The sequence below is a fragment of the Petromyzon marinus genome, chromosome 5, assembly GCF_048934315.1.
Source record: "Petromyzon marinus isolate PM22_M1 ecotype Great Lakes invasive population chromosome 5, UKy_Petmar_22M1.pri1.0, whole genome shotgun sequence".
Classification (NCBI taxonomy): domain Eukaryota; kingdom Metazoa; phylum Chordata; class Hyperoartia; order Petromyzontiformes; family Petromyzontidae; genus Petromyzon; species Petromyzon marinus.
Genome location: NC_133671.1, coordinates 7,982,824 through 8,001,248, shown reverse-complemented (window position 1 = coordinate 8,001,248; position 18,425 = coordinate 7,982,824). Strand labels below are relative to the sequence as shown.

Here is an 18,425-nt window from a genome sequence, read left to right as displayed (position 1 = left end):
AAAGTGGTTCTCCAGTGGAAAATCTGGCTCTCGTCGCGCGAATGTGGAATTTCAGAATGTGGTTTACAACAACCGACGTTTTAGCAGTATGTAATGTAAGGTTGTATGTTACGTAGGAGTGAGTAAGGTAGGGATGTAAGTAGCGTAGGGATGTGTGTAAGGTAGGGATGTGTGTAATGTAGGGATGTATGTTACGCAGGGATGTGTGTAATGTAGGGATGTATGTTACGCAGGGATGTGTGTAATGTAGGGATGTATGTTACGCAGGGATGTGTGTAATGTAGGGATGTATGTTACGCAGGGATGTGTGTAATGTAAGGATGTGTGTTACGCAGGGATGGATGCGTGTAACGTAGGGATGTGTGTAAGGTAGGCTTTGTGTGTAATGTAGGGACGTGTGTAATGTATGGTTGTGTAATGTAGGGACGTGTGTAAGGTATGGTTGTATGTAATGTAGTGATGTGTGTAATGTAGTGATATGTGTAATGTAGGGATGTGTGTAAGGTAGGGTTGTGTGTAATGTAGGAATGTGTGTAAGGTATGGTTGTATGTAATGTAGCGATGTGTGTAATGTAGGGTCGTGTGTAAGGTATGGTTGTGTGTAATGTAGGGTCGTGTGTAATGTATGGTTGTGTAATGTAGGGACGTGTGTAAGGTATGGTTGTATGTAATGTAGTGATGTGTGTAATGTAGGGTCGTGTGTAAGGTATGGTTGTGTGTAATGTAGGGACGTGTGTAATGTATGGTTGTGTAATGTAGGGACGTGTGTAAGGTATGGTTGTATGTAATGTAGTGATGTGTGTAATGTAGTGATGTGTAATGTAGGGATGTGTGTAAGGTAGGGTTGTGTGTAATGTAGGAATGTGTGTAAGGTATGGTTGTATGTAATGTAGCGATGTGTGTAATGTAGGGTCGTGTGTAAGGTATGGTTGTGTGTAATGTAGGGTCGTGTGTAATGTATGGTTGTGTGTAATGTAGGGATGTGTGTAACTTAGAGATGCGTGCCAGGTCATTAAAACAAATTCCTGCACGAACTCCACAACGGACTGGAAGGACACGTTCACCCCACCACCCACACATGGTGTGCCTCAATAAGCGATACACATCAGCATCAACACACGCGTGTACAATCCCGGTGTGGACGTGGAAAATAATAATATACAGTACACCAATCCCCAATCACACACACACTGACATCCAGAGCTATCTCTCGGGTACGGCGAAGTGGGGCGACCGCCCCAAACCCCGCTCTTCGATGGCACGGTGTCAGATGTAATTCTTCCGTATTAGTTTGAAGGCGTCGGTGGGGGGGGGGGGTCACACAACGTGACCTACCCCGGGCCCTCCAACCCCCTATGGACAGCCTTGCTGACGTCTAAACACTGTGGCCGATTTGTAAAAAAAGGTTTTTTAGATCGCATGAACATAAATGTCATTAAACCATCACCACCACCCGACACAGCCAATGAGTAAGAGTTTTCACGTAAACAAAACGTGGCGATTAGTTATTACTTCAGCGCACCGGTCTGGCAAACCGACAACATTTACAATTCGAGCACGACGTTTCACTGGTGATTACAACCAGCTTCATCAGGCGGTTTGACAGAATTGTGAAGACGTGTTTCTGTTTCGGTCTTAAATAGAGTAAAAGTTATGTCATCACTGTGAGTCGACCAGGTGCAAATACCACGGGGGGGGGGGGGGGGGGATAAACGTTGTCATACATTACAATGGATGATGTTATTCTGAGTAACTACTTGTTGGTTGGCACGTTTTGTTTTCGTGAGAACCCTCACTGTGTCGGGTGGTGGTGTGTTAACGACATATTAATATTTTCGCAATCTAACCCAAAACATAATAATATTATTGGTCTCGAAAGCCTGCTGCGTGTCCAACTGACCACGTAATCGAGTGCACAGCAAAACAATACAATCCCCAATTCAAATACAAAGATCCGCCCCGCCCCCCCCTTATAGCCTTCAACAGACTTTTGGGGCCGGTGCTGTTAGCGAATTGCACCCACGAGGTGGGGGTGGGTGGCCAGCACCACATCCCGGCAACATTTTGTTTTCACCGGTGCTGATGTTTGCGCAGCGCACCAGGTGCTCCTCTTGAGGCTGCGTCGATCTTAGGGTGGGATGGGGGTGGGAGAGAGAGGCCCAGGTTCGGTTCAGATATCACTCGCCAATGATGGATAGCCGTGGACCGGGAATCGAACGTCGGTGGCGGGGCCCGCGTTAGTAGCGAGGTAACGCCTACCACCGCGCCACCGCTCCCCCACACGTGAAACGCGTGCGCGGCACAACACACGCGAAATAAAAGCACGCACCTACAGTCCACTACGCACTCAACCACACTTAGCTTGTACCAGAATATTGGACCAGGCAGTAAAAGCACACAACCATCATCATAATTAGTTAGCCTTTCCCCCGCACCTTTTGATTAGCGCGGTTGGCTACGTACGGTGCGAAAGGCGTTCAACGTACACAGGTACAACAAACATGACCTGTTGGTTGACCCCAGACCCACTGCAATACACGTCACCACCGCTGTGCACCTTTATCCTGGTTCATATTGCACAGCAAAATACACAAATCGCCTGCGTAGCGCGCACGCTTATTGTACAGAATGCTGAACATCAATCTCGCCGTCATTCACGCACGCGCGCGCGCGTATATTGGTACATGCCGTCAGTTTCAGTCGCTTCATTGTTGTACGTTGCCTACATCCAGATCGAAAACCAATCTCTTTCGGTCAGCTTTTTGTGTTGCGTTTGTTGTCCTTTCCTCGCACCTCGGATTAGCGCGGTTGGCTACGTACGGTGCAAAAGAAGTTCTACATACATGCTATAGAAGTTCTACATACATGCTATACATGTGATCGCTAGCTCGGTTGGCTACGTACGGTGCGAAAGAAGGTCAGCGTACATGTTGTCGCTTTTGTCATTTTGGCGAGCCAAGTTCTCACGTGGTTAACCAAAGCATTAGTGCGGCTTGGAAGCGTATTATTAAATAATACAGAAGTCCCTGCAGGGTGGGCTGGTAGGACAAGTCTCTGCGCTGTCTATTGCTGATTTTACACCCAACAGCACGAGATTTCACTTCGTTAATATTGAAAGGGGATGGACGGACGGACACATTAATCTATTGCAGGCTGGTACACTCAGTTTACAACTTCGTGCCTACCAGTATTACAATTCCTTATAGGGGAAACACATACTAATTAACGGATTACTAACGTAGCATATAATCACAATAACACACATTACAACTAATTACTAATCTACAACTTATTACTAATCATAACCATTGACTGATTAGCAATCGATTATATAATTACTGCACCTGAATGAGTTTAAGGATGACGTCACCCTGCTGCTCTATTTAAGACCGGGAGCAAGCGAGGGCTTTACCATTCTGGCGAATTGCCCGATGATGCTGGATGTTATTACCGGCGAAATGTCGTACTCAAACTGTAAATGTTGTGGATTCACTCTTCAACACACCGGTGGGATAAAGTAGTGAACTATTTGTCTTTTGTCAACGTGACACTTTTTTGCTGATTGGCCGTGTCGGGTGGTGGAGGGTTACGACACATTTGTAAATAACACGACCTAACCCAAAAACCTTTATTATGAATAATATTGGTCGCGAAACCCTACGTGTTAAACAAAGCACTAAGCCTACACCTGAAACTATACAGGTCTACAGCCCATTACACAAATCATCTACAGGCACGCACGCACACACGTGTAGACTGTGACAAACGCCTCCATGAGAACAAACACAGCGATGTCGCCATGCGGACCTTTTCACGACACGTGCCATTGGCGAGCGCCTGTTAAGGCCGTCACGGCGCACGAGCGTGAGTGGTGTGGTGAGTGGTGTGGTGAGTGGTGTGGTGAGTGGTGTGGTGTGTGTGTGGTGTGTGTGTGGTGTGTGTGTGGTGTGTGGTGTGTCTCTCCAGTGTTCATGTTTACACACCACGCCAGGCACCCAGTAAAAGACGCGCAACGTTGCGTCAACGTTCGTCCAATGGTTTTCCAACCGCATGCCGGGAGGCCCAGGTGGGGTTACCACCTATATCCGAGTTTCTCCCCAGGATCGTTTTTTTGTTGTCGAGATAAGCTCCAGGGATCGGAAATTCAAAATAACAACAAGGGCGTTTACCCCCACGTTTGCATTGCCGCAATACATTACGTGGGGTAGACGAAGGTGTGGTCGGGGCATGGTGCTGGCCACGCCCACCACCTTTGTGTACCGTTCCCACGTCCGTCGGCGCTCGCAGTGCAAGTTTGGATACGAAACGTCGAGTCCTTAATACATGACGTCACGAAGCCAGTCCCGAAAACGAACCGCGTGCGACTTCCCGGCGCCGGAGGTTGCCGCCGACCTCTCCGAGATAGCTGCCGACGTTCAAAGTTCCCGGCTTTTCTTTGATTGGCAGTTGCGTAATCGCACTCCACCACTGGAAGATGATGCACATTCAAGTTCTTCCCCCGCCCCTCCCTCCCCCACTCTCTAAAGGTGTTGTGACGTAGTAGTCTTAGTCCCATGGACACGTCCGCTTTTCGTTATATCGCAGAGGTGGCAATACCCAAGAGCCACGTGACCTGTTCATATATCGGTCGCCAAATGATGTTAGAGCCGTGGTAGATGTTGAAACTCGGGTGATCGGATTTGTCGTGCAGTGCGCGAGCCACTGAGCTGTTATCGCTCTGCCCGCCATCCAAAGACAAAGATCCACCGTGTTAGCCTTGAACAGACGTTGAGAGGCAAGTGCCCTTCTCGAGCACCTATTCGGGCTGGCACGGCACACAAGGGGATAGGGTGGCCAGCTTAACAACGCCCTGCCGCCTCTGTCTCCTCAGCGCTGATGTTTACACACCGCACCATGTACCCATTTAAGGCCGAGCCGACCTAGAGGAGGCCCACCGACCAGTTCAGATATTCGTCACCAATGTTGGCTGGGAGTGGGAATCGAACATAACATACACCCCTACATTACATACAGCTCTGCATTATTGAATCCCGTCGCCTGGTTCATAATCCAGCGTGCTAACTACTGCGCCACCGCTCGCCACACACACACACGGGGCAGTGTTTACCGTGGCCATCACCTTTGGAGAGGGGACATTAAAGTGGCCCCATGGCTCAAAGGCAGAAGAGAAGGGACTATTGAGAAAAATGTGGCAGCAGTCTCAGCCAAAGTAACTAACAGCCACACAATGTGACCATTATGTCGCTGCCGTTGTCACAGCAATGTGCCGCTCGGGCCACAGCTAGCGCAGTGTGTGCAGTGTTAATTCATTAGACGCGAGCGTGGACTGTCGTTATTTCAAGATCAATTAAATGTTCAGTTAGCGTGCACACGTGTGTGTGTCTGTGTGTGTACATGTAGGTGGGGAGCGGTAGTGTAGCGGTTAGCGCGCTGCGCTATGAACCTGGCGACCCAGGTTCGATTCCCGCTCACGGCCAACACCGGTGACGATTACCTGAACCGGTCCTGGGCCTCCCCTAGGTCGACTCAGCCTCAAATGAGTACCTGGTGCGATGTGTAAACATCGCCACTGGGTAGACAAAGGCGGTCGGGCGTGGTGCTGACCACCCACCCCCTCGTGTACCGTGCCGGCCTTAATAGGTCCTCGCTAACAGCACTTGCCCCTACAGTCTGTTAAGGCTATACGGGGGACCTTTGTCTTTATACACCACACTGTATATAAGTGTAGTATATATGTGTAAGAATGAGACATTTCATTCATTCTAAATAGCCATACACACACATCAGTGATCTGATTACTTTTCATCATCATTATGATCGTCGACCTCATCAAAGAAGGCTGCACTATCTCCTCCCCTTCGGTCCTGTGATGTCGCGAGCAATTCTCCCCCAGCACCTGCACACGAGTTTATTAATTTCCTCCACCTCCACAGTAGACACCCTCCCTCCCCACCTCGCCACTACCCCAACCTCGTGTGTACATGTCGCGCAGTGGTTAGCGTGCTGCGAAACTGGTGACCCGAGTTCTATTCTCGCTCACCACCAACACCAGTGATGAATATCTGAACGTGTCTTGGGCCCTCCCCTAGGTCGACTCGGCATCAAATGAGTACCGAGTGCGATGCGTAAGCATCGCTACTGGGGAAACGCAGGTGTGGTCGGGGCATGTTGCTGGCCACCCACCCCCTCGTGTACCGTTCCCACGTTCATAGGTGCCCGCGAACAGCACTTACCCCTACAGTCTATTAAAGGCTATACGGGGATCTTTGTTTTGTGTATGTTAACCTTTCTAGGTGCTCGCTGACAGCACTTGCCCCTACAGTGTGTTAAAAGGTATACGAGGGGATCTTTGCTTTTGTATAAGTGTACATACACGAGCCTTTGGCACTTCATGCGGTCTCAAAGTGCACCTTGGCTGGCGCGATTGCTGTGGTGACCTTCACTTGGTGGTGACTGTGGCGACTTATTTGTAAACAGAAACTGGTTACTGCCAAAATGAAGAATAGCAGGTCTGTTGTTTTATTCAGGAATGCCGCAAGTCTCTTTTATCGGTAAGGGCTTGGCCCCTTTCCTAATGAGTGTTTTTCATATCTAACTTTGGTGCGCACATCACACACGTAATGCAGGCTTGATGGCTAAGCAACCGCACAATGCACTCATGATCCTTAACATGGCTCTCAATTTATATGAATGAACTCTGCCATAGGAACGTGCCTCAGGACCTTCGATTCGATAGCCAGATACCTCAAAACTCCTGTCCACTGCAAGAGGCCCTTGCTCTGACAGAAGGCTCTGTGCCGTGCCGAACTCGGAGACGCAGCCGTCGCAAAGCCCGATTGGTGCGGCTAAGCTGCTCACGGTGGCAGATAAACATGGCTTGGGGATCGGTCCCGTGTGCCGTGGAAGCCTTGCGCGGCCATGGGCTTCTAGGTTCCCGCCACCCTCGATGTCATTCAAAGTTCGTGCCCCCACCCCCACACCGTCGTTCAAAGTGTATTTTTGTTGAACGTCTTTTACACCATTCGTAGCCATCCGTGCTTATCGGAGGTGTGGGGGGGGGGGAAAGGACAACAAACTGAACCACAAAGCAGTTCCGAAGAAATGAGTTTTCAATCTAGACTTGAAAGTGCATAGCTCCAGTGGCTTCCTAATATCGGAAGGAAAGAGCGTTCCAGACGGCCGCAGAAGCGCATCTGAAAGCGCGGCGATGCGGTGACCACCGTCTTTGTTCGACGGTTAGCCAAACGCCGCTCCGAAGGTGACCAGGCTTTGCACGATTGGTTTAGATGCTCCTTGACGAGATCGGCAAGGTATTGTGGCTCATTTGTGGCAAGCACTTTGTGAGTAATGAGTGCGACCATATCATGCATTCGTCCAGCAACCGGAAGCCAATGCAGCTCGGGAATGTTTTTGCCACACCTCCCGTACAGGAGTGAGTTGCAGTAATCGAGCCTTGTTGATACTATTCTACATGCCACCGTGTTGGCTATGCCACGACTCAATAGTGGTCGTATGTGTCGGAGAGCCCAAATGGGCGGCGGTCGGTGCTCATCTCCATTGGTGGCCCTGAGCTCGTGGTGGAAATGTTATATTCATATGGCTAAGGCCGAACTCTCTATCAGACAAGCAGCAGTGACTTGCCCTGTCCTTACCAAAAATAAAGACAAAGATCCCCCGTATAGCCTCAACAGACTGTTGGGGCAAGTGCTGTTCGCGAGCACCAGCGTGCCGAGCCGGCTTTCATGATGGGTGGGCAGCCAGCCACCGCGCCTGGCGGCCTTTGTCTTCCCAGTGGCGATGTTTATACACTGCACCAGGTACTCATTTCAGGCAGAGTCAACCGAGGGGAGGCCCAGCACCAGTTCAAGTAATCGCCACTGGTGTTGGCCATGAGCGGAAATCGAACTTCGGCCGCCGTGTTTTTTCGTGCGGTGCGCTAACCACTACCCTACCGCTCCTTGTCTCATAGGCAATAACCCTCATTGAGTCGTACAGACAAGCAGCCTCATTACGTCTTTATAAGCCAGCACGGCTGACTTGTCCATAAACTATAATGAGGGCCCTCATGTCTTGTCTATGTGTGTGTGTGTACACTGATTGCTGCTTGCACACAATCTGTGTTCCGCTCGGGCGTGTGTGCTCAGCTTATCTGTGGGCAGGTGACAGCAGTTGCCAGAAGTGCAAAGGGCACCTCAGGATCTATCTTAAGTGGCCTTGTACAGTTTTGTGAATGTGTCAGGAAGTTATTGTTTAACGTGCGGTGCCCACGCGCTCTGCTCCGTTCTACTATTTTGCGCATCACAGCGATACGCCCAGGAGCTGAATGCCAATGTCGAGGTCTGCTGGCCAGGACGGGAGAGGGCTTGAGGAGAGAGTGTTCGTTCGTGTACTTTTGCTCCGTTGAAGGAGCGCGCGGACCGCAGAGGTTTACGATGTGGTCCATAGATTGGGTTGTATGTCTAAAATCGCACCGTGAGTGTGGTCAATAGGGGTTGGAGAGAATTCACCACCTCCCCAACCCTTCCTGGGGATTGTGAGCTGTCCCCCGATTAAGGGTCGCCACTCAGTCAAGAAGCAATCTTTTTTTTTTCAATATTTCGCCGATAACTACATATGCCATATCATCATACCTGATGCAGAAATAGTTAATTGAAAACTCTCCAGTGTATACCACTGGTCATCCAGAACAGACCGTACAACATATAAATAATGTATGTTGTAATAATAATACGAAGGAGACATCACAGTGATACGCGTCGCTGCTCCTGATGCAGTTACCTGGCTTGACCACCTGAATGTAACATTGTAGTTGTTGCTCTGCATCTACATCAGCAGCCATTCGCCAAGAAGATCAGCCATGATCTGTCCACTGCTCAATGAATGCCTCCCCTAGAAGCCATCGCCATCTCTCGTGGCCTTGCGGTGATGCAGCAGCAATCCACGTAGCTGCTGCACGCAAGACGATTTCAATGCTCCGTCTCTGCCGTGGAAATCCTCTCGGACACGTTCCTTCCATTAGCTGCCACTCCATCATTAGTTTCGACCGCTGGCCATCATCCCTTTAAAAAAAGTTTCCTTCTTGTCCAAGCCACACTTACTTTTCCGAAACGGCTACTACGATGCTTCTGACTTGCATGTGTTCTCCAAGCCACGTGCGTATACTGTCTCTCGGTGCAGCTCCAAAGGGCACTTCTTGCTTGCTTCTTTTCACGTGCATATTGGTGCATGAGCTTGAGATTCGATATGCATCGTTACCACCCCTGGCAGCGAATGTTGTGTGCGTGTGGTGTGGTTTCGTATTTACTTGTATGTAAACGCAGGTATTGCCTATGTAGTAGTTGGCACCTTAAGCTACGTGGGTTTATCTCCCTGCTATTGGCTCACGTGAGTTGTGACAATTTGTATTGGAGCCTGTTCTGGGCCCTCTCTTGGGTTGGCTCAGCCTAAGATAAGTACGCAGTACAGTCGTTTGGTCATATTATTATACATCACCACGAGGGAGACAAAGGTGGTCAGGAGTCTGTGGTACTGACCACACCATAATCTATCTCTGGCAATGCCCGACCTTAGTAGGTGCTCGCTAACTGAACTTGCCCCAAGAGTCTGTAATGCTGAGTCACAGCTATGAGGTTTTTTTTTATCTAGGTGGGTGGCATGGAGGAGGATTCCTCAACGCACGGGGGTCATCAAATGCTGGTTGGTAGTCAACTCTGGGGGTCATAGGCCGTCAATAGTGATTGGAAATGTGGAATTCCCAGCACTGGCTCAGTGTTGCCAATGCCCGCATTCACTTAGGCTTTTTTTTTGTTCGTTTATGTGCGCTGTATGCATGGGTGAGCATACACCGATTAATATTTTACAATCTTTTCACATGTTGGCAGAGGCTTTCCCTGTGTAAAGACTTCAAAAGTGGCCGCAGCATTGCTGTTGAAACGCATTACCCACGTGTAATCTCTTACAGCACTCCACTTTCTTTTCACCTGGTCTGAATCGCGGGCACCTTGACTCGGGTGAAAAGCCACCGACGATAGAGAAAGCCCCAGAAGCTTTACTCAGATGCTGAAATGTATAACGCATACACACAGAACAGCACCGACCACTGTTTGGTGACTTGGCATTAATACAGCTTGAATCGGTGCCGGTGACCTCCTGACCTCGCAAGCAATGCCCACGTGTCCCTTTACGATATGGGTCCTTTAGTGCGACGCAAAATTGTATTATCCTTAACTCAAGCCTGACCCTCCTGATGAGACGCTGTGTCAAAACCGGCCCAGAGTTTTTTGCTTGTATTTGCATAAATGCTGCTGAAATTACGCCCTCCCAGAATGTCATGAAGTTGATTCGTTGTGTAAGAAATACTTTTATTTTACTAGCTTTACTACCCGGCTTCGCCCGAGACTTGGATTCTTGTCTTGGATTAATACACGGCCTACGCGGAGGGTGGGGGGGGGATGCGTGACGTCAGCAGGCACACTGCATGACGCTGCCGCATGCGGGTGACATCACATATGTGACGTCACCGCTCACTTGGTCGTGCAAAATATATCCATTATTGTGGCCCCCCCAAAATACAAAAGTCTATTTTTACACTTTTTGCATTGTGTACAGTCTGGAAGCTACCAACATGCCAAGTTTCAAGTTTGTTGCATGTTGGGAAGTATACTAAACATTTCGAACAGACACATTCACAAATTCCCCTTTTATATACTGTATATAGATGATGATGATGACAAGATAGAGATATATGCGAAGGAGCCATATTGTCTGCTTATTTATTTTGTTATTCACAATTCTCCAAAGCTACTTGAATTACATTAACGCCTCACTTTGACACACTAATTCCCAATCGTGGCTCTTAACGAAATGCTTAAGTCTCTCGGTTTTTTTTAAAATCTACACGTTGAGCGGATTGTTTCCGTTTCTTATAAGGTCATTTTTAATGTGGTAATGTATCATTGTTTAACAGGCAAACGCCCAAGCTTTAATTAAAGAGCTCTAAAGTCAACGACCTCCCCACATTCCTAAACAAAAAAACTAAGTAATAAGAACAGGCCAACAGCACCACCACTAACACGACAAGATTAGCGAGCCTCGCAAATCGCCAAACGGGGATGATTATGGTGTTGGTGGTGGTGTTTGCTACGTGCTAAAATCGCACAAACTGAACCATTGACATTTTTAGTTTTTTTTTTAATCCCCCGGAATAATTTCGCCCTGACATCGTTCAGATCTCGGAAGATAAAGCAGGACTGAGCCTGGATAGTGTGCGGCTTTGGATGGGCGCGACCATCGTCTGCAAACAGGTTGTTATGGGATAAGGGTGGCCCGGTGCTTTGCTGTACTGCACTCAGGGTCGGAGGTATTACATCTGACAGCGTGACGTTGAAGCGTGCCATCCCCCCCCCCCCCAAGCGCGTGGCCCGGGGCGGTCGCCTCGGATTCGCCGCCGTGTAACCCTAAGGACGTCTCTGTCTGCACTTCTATGTTCCCCACCAATCACCAGGCCTCGCTGACCAGCGTTGGTGAAGTACGGTCAAACAACTCTCCCATGACGGCGCGTGGCATGGTGGTGGTGGGGGGGGGATGTAAGCCTTCGTCTGGCAGTAGATTGAAAAAAGAGAGCTTTTTCGCTCCTACGTGTCCGCTCTTCAATACTGTATACCGATCTTGATTCACTCGCTGTTTGAAACCAGTTCTCTGCGTGTCCTGTGACAGCACAAAGAGGCGGTGGGGGGGGGCTTTTGTGGTTCCGCTCCAGCCTATCGGAGACAGACGGGGAAGGGCTTCTACATTAGGCTGCCCAACCCCCGGGGAGCCGGTTTAACGCACGATTAAAGAGAGTGTTGCGACAGCTCAAGCACAAATAGCTCTCCGTCTCAAGACGCGCGTTATCTTCGCGAATGCCTCATCAGTGGGCCACGTAAATGAAACGCGCACGGTCGCGCGTCCTTCAGCGGGACGTTGCGAAAGCTGTGCACTAATAAGTAGGCCTCGTCGTCTGCAGTGGCGGATTAAGCCAGTGCGAGGCCTGTAGCATATGTTATAAAGGGGCCCTAAATAAAAAAATAAAACACATTTTTCTTTTTTTACTTGCATAGTAAAGTAATTGTCTTTTTGCATTTGCTATACGGCCAGATGATACGACAAATCGCAAACCTAAACACCCAGTCGTTCATAAAAGTTGAAGGCAGTATAGTACTATAGTAATAGAGCAAGTGCAGGATCGCTGAACCGGAATTGATAGCTTGAAAGCATTTAGCGCGGAGCCCTTGAAAGTGCGGGGCGCGTAGCTACACGTTAGCTACTACACGTTAGCTACTACACGTGTAGTAGTTCTGTTAGTGAGCGCCTATCAAGGCCGGCACGGCACACGATGGGAGGGTGGCCAGCACAATGCCTGGCTATCTGTCTCCCCAGTGGCGATGTTTACACATCACACCAGGTACTCACTTGAGGCTGAGTCGATCCTGGGGAGACCCAGGACCGCTCCAAATATTCATCACTGATTTTGGTCATGAGCGGGAATTGAACTTGGATCAGCAGCAAAGTAATTGCAGTAGAGCGAGCAGGTAGGTAGGTCAAGGTGGGGGAAATGGTTGGTTATCTGGAGAAGTCTGTCATGATTTGCCATCTGCTTATGCTAAGTCTGACGTTACACAAAATAATTTATTTGGTTAGATTTTGCATGAACATGTGCAGCACCTATTGCTAATCCACTGCTGGATGAGGGCCTCCCCATGCCGTGCGGGTCATTTGACCATGCGTCCCCACGTAGGTCAGCGCTGTTTGGTGATAGTGGGGAACATAGGTGTTTCAGTATAGTACAGTACAGCCATCTGCTCGCATTGTAGTCCTGCAGTCGCCTTCTACACAACACGTGTTTCATGCGTGGTCGTCGCCCGTCCAGGCACTGGCCAGGGTCAACACTGCTTAGCTTCTCGAAATATGATGAGGTTTGGTGCATTCTGAGTGATTGTTTTCCTTTTGGAATACTCTTCATACGAGTTGTAAGTACACAGCCATGCTATATATAGAGAGAGGAATCGAGCAGAGTTCTACGCTTGGTGTAATTCCACTTCCTGGACAGCAATACTGCTCGCAATGAGCAACTTGATCGTTTAACCATAGGGTGACAACTCAAGAGACTAGGGCAGTAGTCTCATCTGGGGGCGATGATTGCCTCTGTGCAGTTCCAAACGAGTCATTTCGCCGGCCGCGTTGGACCCAGATGGCAGCGCCGCCAATGGGCTTATTCCTTGTGAACGTTGCCGGGGTGGGGGATCTCTTTAACAGCGCGCCGGAGTATCAACTGCGGCATAGGCACCCGCCCGCTAGATTCGAACCGTGAACCTCCGAACCTCCGCAGTGAGCGGCGGACGTGCTCCCGCTGGGCCGACCGAACATTCGCCGCGTAAGCCGACACTGCTCGGTGCTGTTGATCATCTCGGTGCTGTTGATCATCTCGGTGCTGTTGATCATCTCGGTGCTGTTGATCATCATCTAGGTGCTGTTCATCATCTCTGGTGCTGTTCATCATCTCAGTGCTGTTCATAATTTCGGTGCTGTTCATCATCATCTCGGTGCTGTTGATCATCATCTCTGGTGCTGTTGATCATCATATCTGGTGCTGTTCATCATCTCGGTGCTGTTCATCATCTCTGGTGCTGTTGATCATCTCTGGTGCTGTTCATCATCTCTGGTGCTGTTCATCATCATCTCTGGTGCTGATCATCGTCTATGGTGCTGTTCATCGTCTATGGTGCTGTTCATTATCTCTGGTGCTGTTTATCATCTCGGTGTTGATCATCATCTCTGGTGCTGTTGATCATCTCGGTGCTGTTCATCATCTCGGTGCTGTTGATCATCATCTCGATGCTGTTCATCATCTCTGGTGCTGTTCATCATCTCAGTGCTGTTCATCATCTATGGTGCTGTTCATCATCTCTGGTGTTGTTCATCATCTCGGTGCTGTTGATCATCTCTGGTGCTGTTCATCATCTCTGGTGTTGTTCATCATCTCGGTGCTGTTGATCATCTCTGGTGCTGTTCATCATCTCTGGTGTTGTTCATCATCTCGGTGCTGTTGATCATCTCTGGTGCTGTTCATCATCTCTGGTGCTGTTCATCATCATCTCTGGTGCTGATCATCGTCTATGGTGCTGTTCATCGTCTATGGTGCTGTTCATTATCTCTGGTGCTGTTTATCATCTCGGTGTTGATCATCATCTCTGGTGCTGTTGATCATCTCGGTGCTGTTCATCATCTCGGTGCTGTTCATCATCTCTGGTGCTGTTCATCATCTCTGGTGCTGTTGATCATCTCTGGTGCTGTTGATCATCTCTGGTGCTGTTGATCATCTCTGGTGCTGTTGATCATCTCTGGTGCTGTTCATCATCTCGGTGCTGTTCATCATCTCTGGTGCTGTTCATCATCTCGATGCTGTTCATCATCTCTGGTGCTGTTCATCATCTCTGGTGCTGTTCATCATCTCTGGTGCTGTTCATCATCTCTGGTGCTGTTCATCATCATCTAGGTGCTGTTGATCATCATCTCTGGTGCTGTTGATCATCATCTCTGGTGCTGTTGATCATCATCTCTGGTGCTGTTCATCATCTCGATGCTGTTCATCATCTCGATGCTGTTCATCATCTCTGGTGCTGTCCATCATCTCTGGTGCTGTCCATCATCTCAGTGCTGTTCATCATCTCGGTGCTGTTCATCATCTCGGTGCTGTTCATAATTTCGGTGCTGTTCATCATCATCTCGGTGCTGTTGATCATCATCTCTGGTGCTGTTCATCATCTCGGTGCTGTTCATCATCTCGGTGCTGTTCATCATCTCGGTGCTGTTCATCATCTCGGTGCTGTTCATCATCTCAGTGCTGTTCATCATCTCTGGTGCTGTTCATCATCTCGGTGCTGTTCATCATCTCGGTGCTGTTCATCATCTCGGTGTTTAGCGTCTGAGCAGTGTCGAAAGTGACGACATTATCAGCTGAGGGGGGTGCGGCAATCGGCCAGGTTGGGGGGGGGGGCAATATTGTCTCGCACGGTCGCCAGACGTTTACTGCTCCGATTAAGTCAAACTAAAACGTGGAACGTAAATGAGAGCATTTAAAATATATATAAATTTCAGTCGCGTTTTAAATACGTGTTTTTTGTGTTTTTTGACACTGTTGTTGAAAACGTATCTCGTGGCGGTTGTCAAGGGGTCCCCAACTCGTAGCTTTACCCACGGGGCAGAGGGGGAGGGGCAAGACATCCCCTGCCACCACGCTCCTTACGCTCCTGTGCCTGAGCAAGGTGAGTCATGCCTCAGGGTAGTGTTGAGGTCACCACCTGCGGACGGCCGTGGTTATCATGTCGGAGCTACCGAACTCACCGCCTGTAGACTCTCATCATTGCCATCATCCATCCCGTAATCGCGATGGTCCTGTGGGCACCGCTGATGCCTCCTCCTCCTCTGCCCAACTCTCCACGTTTGGCCTGCCCTTCGTTGGCTATTGTCAGGTATCGTGCCGGCTTTTAAGTCTGTGTTGGCGCACGAGTCACCCATTGACCTTGGGTTGTCCTCTGCCCTGTAAGATGATGTTGGAGGCAGTCCCACTTTTCTTGACTTGTGTCCAAACCGAACTTGCCCGACTCTTTTTTTTTAAATCACGTAGATGGCACTCGCCCGTTTGTCGTCACAAAAAAGGTCCATACGGTAAGAGAGGCGATGCGGTGCTATGCTTGGGATACATTACGTGTGTGTGTGCCTTCTAAAGAAGCGTGCAACAAAGGATAAACTGTCTCACCTATCATGAGACGAAATTAATAGTTAATGCCTGGCAGTTGGTCTGTCAGCAGCAGTAGCCAAACCGGTCTGGCGGGTGAGCGAGCCTCCGTTACGCTTGCTGGAGTATTAAGTTATGCACGTGGTTTCTGCCCATGTCCCGCCATGCCCCGCTGTGGTTTAATAATGATTATTATTGTATTTATAAAGCACCTTTCATCAAGGATCTCAAAACTCTCTACAAGACACGGCTGCAGAAGACACTCGACATAGCAATAACTCGTGAAACTTAAAAACTAAGAAACGCCAAAACAATCACATGTAATGCTACACAAGCCATTTGCGGAATTGGCTACAAATTGCATGAGCGAAATGTGTATGAATATGTTTTAAGACGACTTTTTAAAATATCCACAGACTCAGGGATCCAGATATAAGAATCAGTATCTTTATTTATGCTGGAGGAATCCGATGAGCTATGAAGCAATTCTTCACAGATGTGCAGTGGTTTCACAAATGTCCGTATCTCATGAGATAGCGTTCTGGAGTCTGCAGGAACATCCTCGGTTCTGCAGAAGCATTATATTTCTTTTTCGATTTAAAGCTTTCGTGACTGCAAGGATTCATCTTCTTTGGTTCTTTCGGTAAAGTCACGTAGAATGAGAATAAAATAATAAATTGACAAAATAAAATAACACAATAATATTGAGAATATTAATATAAAATAACACGATAATATTGAGAATATTATTGTGTTATTTTACTTTATCAATTTATTATTTTATTCTCATTCTACGTGACTTTACCGAAAGAACCAAAGATTATATTTCTTCTCTTTTAATGCCCCCCATGATCTGAAATTTCCTCCCCCCCACCCCACCCCACCCTGCCATCCGTGCTGTCGGCTCCCTGCCCATGTCCCCAAGCCCAGGCTGAAGATGCGCTATCTCCCTTTCTCTTTACTAATTTAAAGTGCCCACTGGTTTCGTGCGGCACTCCTGCTCTTTGCAAAGGCATCGTTCGATTGTGCTGTGTCCGGGGCACTTGCTCCGAGAGTCGCCGCCCCGTTGTTCACGAGCACGATGCCAGATGTTAACTCTCTCGCCTGGTATACAGGAGGTCGTGGTTTGGATTCAGACCCTGACGCCTGTATATTTGGAGTTGGTATGTTCTCCCTGTGGCCGTGTCGAATTTTATCCGGTTCTTCTGGGTTTTCCCCTCCACATTTGGAATTAACATCACGCATTTAGAGTATTTGGCTGCTATACATTTCCACGTGATAAGCCACTTCGTTGGGATGTCATTTGTGGCCCAGGTCGCTTCTTAAAAATAGCTACATAGTCTGGTGGGGGCCTTACCTGGTAAGATAAAAAAAAAGTTGAGTAGTTTAGTTTCATACCTCCCGCCTGGCCAGGCTGAACTCGTAATCAGAGACTCATATAAGTTAGACTCTTACTCCAGGGTCAATACTTACCGCTGTATGGTGATTAATCGGCGACAGTGTTAACCCTATGGAGAGACTACTGGCAGGCACTGAAATGTGGAATATCCTCCACTGGCTCATTAGCCACAAATTGAGAATATCCCCCCCCCACCCCCCTCAATAGCTTGTGCGAGTACACATCCACTTTGGACTTGGGTCTTGCATTGAACATCTGTAATTTGATTGGTAAACGCATCTTAATAACGAGTGTTAATACTCACCCTCACCACTCGGGGAATAATCTCTGCGTTCCGTCTGATCCGAGTGTGGTGGCGCCTCTACCTAGTTTGTTTTGGAGATGAGGGTGAGTAGATCAGGTAGAAATTTGTCACCTCCAAGCCTGTTGTTGCTGTTGGGTCGCGAGGGCAGCCAGCATATTGCAGTGCCGCAAATGGGTTCGTGACCCATCCATGTGAGATCGTTGAGTGCTATGCCCATCTTGCGCGTAGTACGTGTGATGGGTTTTCTCCAGGACACGAGAACACTTCTTAAAGTGAAACAAGCCTAAATGTCTCCGTGCGGCGTCCCCTCTCAAAGGCATCGTCGGCAACCGCGACCTTCCTTCCATTGAGCTCCCACCGTTATATTCGCCCAATAGCCTCATTTGCATCCAAAATAGTATTTTTTCGGTTAGATCGTGTAAAAATATAAATGTGTCGTTAAACCCACCACCCGACAGACATTTATAAAGGGTTGTCATGGAAACATGCCAACAAAACATGTTCGCGAAAGCCTAACGGTGTTAAACAGTTGTGTCAAATTGTTCAACTTGCTTATGCACTTAATATACTGTCTTACCCAGCTTATTGGACCTAGAATTTCCTGGCCAAACATCCCAATGAAGGACCCTCCTTAAAAAAACACACTCTTTAGACTAAGTGAGACTTTCCTGTTTACGTAAGTGTCATTGTTATTACTTTCGGGATGGGCTGCTGCGTGGGCTGTTTGACCAATGTCTTCATTATATGTATTTGCTTGCATGTATGAGCATTTCACCCAGAATGCATCTTAACCCATCGTATCTTGGAAGCTCATCCGGATTCAGGCTGGATAGTGCTCGGATGAGGGACTTCCCTGCATTACAAGCATTACAGGCTGTGGGGGCTGCAGGCTGGGCAACAGAGGGCTGTGCACGGTGGCGAGATGTTAACTTCCTCGCCTGGTACGC

At 48.6% G+C, this 18,425-nt stretch overlaps 1 protein-coding gene across 1 annotated transcript in view; it reads left to right on the top strand.

Annotated features, from left to right (window-relative positions):
• LOC116938986 (formin-binding protein 1-like) overlaps positions 1-18,425 on the top strand; it is a 62,194-nt gene that overhangs the window by 1,006 nt on the left and 42,763 nt on the right. The gene's annotated exons all lie outside the window — the stretch shown is intronic.